The sequence below is a fragment of the Hipposideros armiger genome, unplaced genomic scaffold (assembly GCF_001890085.2).
Source record: "Hipposideros armiger isolate ML-2016 unplaced genomic scaffold, ASM189008v1 scaffold_103, whole genome shotgun sequence".
Taxonomy (NCBI): domain Eukaryota; kingdom Metazoa; phylum Chordata; class Mammalia; order Chiroptera; family Hipposideridae; genus Hipposideros; species Hipposideros armiger.
In genome coordinates this window covers 2,592,018-2,598,374 of record NW_017731453.1, presented here as the reverse complement: position 1 = coordinate 2,598,374, position 6,357 = coordinate 2,592,018, and the positions used below count along the sequence as shown (strand labels likewise).

At 41.5% G+C, this 6,357-nt stretch overlaps 1 pseudogene; it reads right to left on the bottom strand.

The window, feature by feature from the left end:
• Positions 1-2,120: 2,120 nt before the first annotated feature.
• On the bottom strand, positions 2,121-2,641 carry LOC109384839 (ubiquitin-conjugating enzyme E2 C-like; annotated as a pseudogene).
• Positions 2,642-6,357: the final 3,716 nt, after the last annotated feature.

Below are 6,357 nucleotides of genomic sequence, written 5' to 3'. Positions count from 1 at the left end.
TAGCTCTAACATTACAATAACTTCATAGAATTTTCCAGTACCATTTTAAGCTTGAGTTCCCCCAGGAACAAAACAAAACAAAACAAAACAAAACACGAGAGAAGGGCTTTCATGCAGGCAGTTTATTTGGGGGATGTAATCCCAGTGAACAAGAATAGGGGTTCAGTGAGTGTGAAATGAGAAAGGAGGGAATAATAATACAGGCGTTTGATATCGAGTTGGTAACTGGTAATGGTTGTAGACAACTGTAGCTTCATCCCACCAGGAATTGCTGTGTAGAATATTTCTCCAAATTTTTCACACAGGCGAGAAAAGGAAGCATTCATTCAACACCAGTTTTAACTCTGCCCTGGCCAAGTAATGACCCATAGGTAAGATTGGCATAGAAAATATAAGACACCTGGTTAAATCTGAATTTCAGATAAGCAATTTTTTTGGTATATCACAAATATTACATGGTACATACTTATTATACTTAATAGGTATTATGGTGTATCTGAAACTCAAATTAAACTGGGTCTTGGGTATTTTTCTTTGTGAAATCTGGCAACTTTGCCCACACATACTTATGACTGCATGTGTGAGAGCAGATGTCTTGCACTATAGCATCAGAGAAGCCCAATTGCAGAAAGCAAGAGGTACGCGGTGCAAGTTCATTGCTGCTGAGATAAGATGTAATCAGGTTATACAGAGGGTGCCACAAAAATGTAGACACATTTTAAGAAAGGAAAACTGTATTAAAAATGTAATACTCAATATATACCGATAACAAAAGATGAACACAAGTCACGTTTGACTTCTGCATTTACAAGAGATGCTCAAAGTGGTTCCCATCAGCGTGCAGACACTTCTGATGATGGCGAACTACTGCTTGAGCAATGCTGACCAAAGTGTCCACTTGTATACATTTTTTGGCACCCCTGGTAAATATCTGTACAAACTGACTGCCACAGCAGCCTTGATGGGTTGAGTCAAGAAGTGACATAGGGCACCAAGACTTACCTGTGGGGATTAGAGAAAATAACCAATATCTATGTGTTTTCTAATCTATATCATGAAACAAAATATGAGGTGATATCATCATCATCATCATTATTATATCAATGGCTTGCTTTAAAATTTGATTGTCTTGGTACAAATCAAATTATTCAAACTGCAGGTTGTCTTAAATAGGCATAAGTTAATTGTATTAAGAAAGATGAAGAACAGAATGTCTCAGATTTCTTTTGGCTTCCAGCATATTTGTTTATTCAAAATCCTTTCTCATACACAGTAGGTTTGACCATTTGGTCAAATCTGATTTGCTCTGATAAAGCATGCTACCTTTCTGCTTACCAGGAAGTTATTGTTAGTATCTTGCTTTTTACTTGGGACGGTACACTGATGTAAAGAGGCCTTACAGTACGCCTAAACCACAGGTATCTCTTGGTACATGGTAAAGTCTCTTCCCTGTAAAAATTTTTTAAAACTTATCTCTTCACCTTCCAAAGAGCAGTTTTTCCATTCAGTCATGGAAAGGATAAATTATTATCCTTTTCCAAGAAATACACAGCCATCAATGTACAGTCAATTTTAAGGATGACCCTCCATATTATTTATGAACTCACTAGATTCTTCCGCTGCATCCATTACTTTCTCAAAGTGTATGACTTATAGATTCCTGCCGAAGAATGCTTTTACTGTCTAGCCTCGGAAGTCATTCTGGCTGAAGAGCTGTCATTCCCTTGATACTTTTTCCTTGCAAGGTACATAGTTCTTTTAGGGACTTTCATTTTCACCCCCTCCCCCAATCCTCCAGTGCTTTATCTCTTCTGCGAAAGTGTGGCTTTTTATCCTCATGATCTGGATGAAAACCTTCCCTCATTTACTTGCAAACCCCTATGCTATGTGTTGGGGGTATAAGAGGCATTGGGTAGTAAGAACCTGTCTTTTTTCTTTAACCAAAATGTATTTATTTAATATATTCACCACAGGGGTTCAACCAGAGACTTCATTGAAAAACAGAAACAAAACAAACATGACACCACAGATGAAGATACAGAGTCCTGTACAGAAATTAAGGAAAGGACAGACCACCCAAGGGAAAAATAAAAGCACAAGGAGACGCTGGACAGCGAGGGTCAGGGCTCTTGACTGGAGACCTGTTTTGGGTAGATTTCTTGTAGGTACTGCTTAGAAGATGTGGGGTTTTGCCAGAGCTCGGCAGCATGTATGTGTATTCACAGGGCTATCGATGTTGGGCTCTCCTAGCAGGCTTTGGATGGAGAGCAGGATGGTCCTGACGTCATACGGGGCAGACCACTCGTCTTTCAGGATGTCCGGGCAGATGCTACCCTGTGTGTCCACACTGGGGTGGTAGCAGGGCGCGAGGAACTTAACCGTGGGCACATAATAAGGGTAGCCACTGGGGAACTCTAGGGAGGTCTTCATATACTGTGCCAGCTGCTCTGTGGATGGTCCCCACCCTTTTGAAAAGGTCGCCTGATTCAGGGAAGGCAGAAATTCCTCTGTCTGCATACCTCCTCATGACGGTCATCACCTCCTGCTGTAACCTCTTGCCCATGGAGCCTCAAGCGGCGCCTCTGCTGAGTTCGGCACCTTTACCTGCGGTGGCGGCTGGGTCACCATTCTGGGAGGCCATTCGGGAGGCGCTGGCAGGGACACAGGAACTCAGAGAACTCGACTGTAAACATGTCTTTTTTTAACATCAGGAACTCCTTTTCAGTAGTCAAGCTGAATCAACTATAAACTCATTATGTGTATTTAAAATCCAGGTCAAATTTCATAGATAACCCAGAAAACATTCACTGTACAAGAAAAAGAAGTCCAATTATTACAGAGCATCTGCCCTGAGCCAGTAGACTTTGCAACACACAGGTTGTCAGTAAAATATCTTTTATAGACAGTTACATATTCCTGCACTGATTGTTATTTAATCGCCAATGAATTATGTCCCCCAAAATAATTTGTTTTAGTGAGAGAATATTGGCCTTTGACGCACGCATGTCACTTCATCATAAGGAATCTATTTGATACAATTTTTAAACTAGTTTGTCCATTAATTATATCAGCTTATTACCATATCCTATCAGCTTATTTTCAGCAATGACATTAGAGTGTATTTTTGTGACTAGATGGATGTAAGACAACAAAAGAAGGCGGACATCTAACCGTATTCCCCATCACTTAGTGTCCGCAATTCATTAGTGCCCATTAATTCCTAGGTATTTTGGAAATGAATGGACAGCTAGTGTGTGATAGCACATTTTATACACCACTGCATTATAAACTAACTGAGCCCTTGAAAATAAATGAATAGATATTTGGATTCCAAATCTGTAATGCATGACTATCTGGCCAAGGAACAAGGCAGGCTGAGACATGGCTGCTCTCTCGGTGCAACAAATTCTTAACATAGACTTCCGGGGACTTGCCATGACGGCATCCCTCACCTGGCGATAGGCTTGCATCTTCCGGAGAGGTCAAGTTCCAGAATCTCCAGCTGACTCAGCTTTCCGCTTCTGACATGGTGATGATTTCCTGTTTATCTTTCATTCCTCTCACATATTTTCTTTCCTCTCCCTTTGGCTGTCTTATACTCTCAACTATCAATATTCTCAATACATTTGAAAATCAGATTATTGTTTACATACATACTACCCTTTAGCTTTTTAAAACATCACCACAGCATGAACATATGTTCATTTTTTTTAAAGATTTTATTGGGGAGTTGGGGAAGGGAACAGTGTTGGGGAATTGGGGAAGGGGAACAGTGTGTTTTCCCAGGACCCATCAGCTCCAAGTCAAGTTGTTGTCCTTCAGGCTTAGTTGTGGAGGGTGCAGCTCAGCTCCAAGTCCAGTTGCCACTTTCAATCTAGTTGCAGGGGGGTGGGAGGAGTGGAGGGGGTGCAGCCCACCATCCCATGTGGGAGTCAAAATGGCAACTGTGTTGTTAAGAGCATGTGCTCTCACCAACTGAGCCATCCGGCTGCCTGTTGGCAGCTCAGCTTGGGCACAGCTAACTGGCACATGTGGGAACAGAACCGGCAACCTTGTTGCTCAGAGCTCACACTCCAACCAACTAAGCCATCTGGCTGCCCGTGTTCATATTCTTAAATAGTCCTCCAAAGCAAGAATTCAGAGTTGTTTAGTATTCCATCATATATATTTCATATTGGGGGCACCAACTCCTGAACACCAGAGTTCTTAGGGCTTTGGATATATTTTGACAGATTGTCCCTCAGAAACATTTCACTAATTTACATCTAACCCAAAAGTCCTTGGAATCGTGAACACTTCTTTAGTCCCATCAAGCAAGAGAGATTTTATAAAAAGCCAGGAGTTTTCAAGAAAAACCAGTCTCTTACACAAAACTAAGGTATCACACAATCTTATTTATCCCCAAAGCATTTCAAAGAGACATCATTGTAATCATGTTAACCCTGGATCCCAGGACCAGGGTTGCTATTGAATCTGTGAAACCATGTTTAGCATATCTGAGAAATTATAGCAAATCATGTCTTATGATATTAGCTGACGGGATAGGAAAATGTTCACGGGATCTTTCCCTTGTTTTACCAGCTTAGCCTGATGGACCTGAGTGGGGAGGCTCGTAGAGCTGTGCTGGGAATTGCTGCACCACACAAAGCTTGGGCAATATTCACTTTTTGATCTTAGAAACATGGACCTAATGATATGATAGGAAATGGGGATATGAGAATGGGTTACGGTTCCCACACACAGTTCCTCTTAAAGAACTCATGCTGCAGTAAAGAAGGCAGCCATGCTAACTGTTCAGAGTGAGTATCTAAGAGAACCTATACTCACATGCTCTGGGGATTCCAAGGATGGAGTTGACAAGACTCATTTCTGGTATGCAATGCTCACGTTGTTCTTTGGTACCTAAACTCCCTCTACATGGAAAATAAAAAAGTTCCTGTAACCAGCTCTTTATCTCGAACTCATTTTTTTTTCAAAAGCCTGGCTTGTTCTCTTCCTCTTCCAAGTCTATCAAATTATGAATGAACCCGTCATGAGTAGCTCGTCTATTCCCAGAGCCATTGACAAAAGCGCCCCACTGTAGTCTGTGCCAAAGTACCCATTTATTGTTAAGAGTTACCATGAATACTTTACATCTTCTGCCTTGATGAATAATTCATGATAGAATTTAGTGTCCATTTAGTAGAATCATCTTCTACTGGGGCCAGATCAGTGTGCTTGAGTTCCAGCTGATCGATATATCAACAAAATCAGCCAATCATGCTAGCCCAAGGAAAAGCGCTGTACTTGCATGTTTTCATCTTACTTTTAGCTTTCAGAGGCAATAAATACATAGCAGTAAAGATTTGAGCACTCAGTTGACTTTTCCATCATTCATTTATCAACTATATATTGACCACCTACTATGTGCCAGTCAGTGTTTTAGTCACCAGGGAGCCCATATTGAACAGCACAGACAAGGGACTTGCTCTCCTGGAGTTTAAATTCCATTTGGGAGACATAGATGACCAGCAAACTGAGAGACTGAATATACAAATGGACCATCTGCAGATCATATAGAAAAATAAAATTTTGACCCACAATGTATAGTGACTTGCCCAGGAAACCAGCTTGCTATCAGCAAACCTGGTAGGAAGTCAGACTTCAGTCTCTAGTAATTGACCCACAATGGCCAGGACTTGACTAATAATTGACAGTTTCCCTAATTTTTTCACCAACCAGATAAAACCAAATATGTACCCATCACCAACCACACAGCATGCCCAGCTTCAGGTTACTTATTCAGCAGGTTCCCCATGCCAACAGCTTCCAATCTTAGGTCATGCCTGAAACCTTCCATTCTTTCCACCGTAAATCTGTCCCACTCCTCTCTCTGCCTTTGAGTCTTGTCAAAACGCAAATGATGGTTGCTGATTCCCTTGCTATAGACATCTCTGAATAAATAGCCTTTTCTTTTCTCATTGGGTTGGTCATTTATTTCCACAAAGCCAAGAAGGGAGCTAGATGATCTCCAATATTGATAACTGCTTTGAAAAGAATACATTTGGATAATGTCGTAGAAGGTGCTGGAGTATGGGCAGAGGATACCTTACAGTGGGTGGTCAGGAAATGACTCATTGAGGTGGGGTTAAAGCTGATCTGAATGACAGTAATGGAAGAACATTGTAAAGATCTGGGTCAGAGACTTCCTAGTAGAGGCAACAACATTTTCAGAGGCCATGAAGAAGAAACTAGGCGGCATGTTTAAGAAAGCAAAAGAAGGGGCCAGCCGAGTGGCACGTTGGTTAAGAGCTGGCTTGGGACCCGGTTCGGATCCCACATATGAGGGCCAGTGACACTGCCCTCTACAGCTAAGAT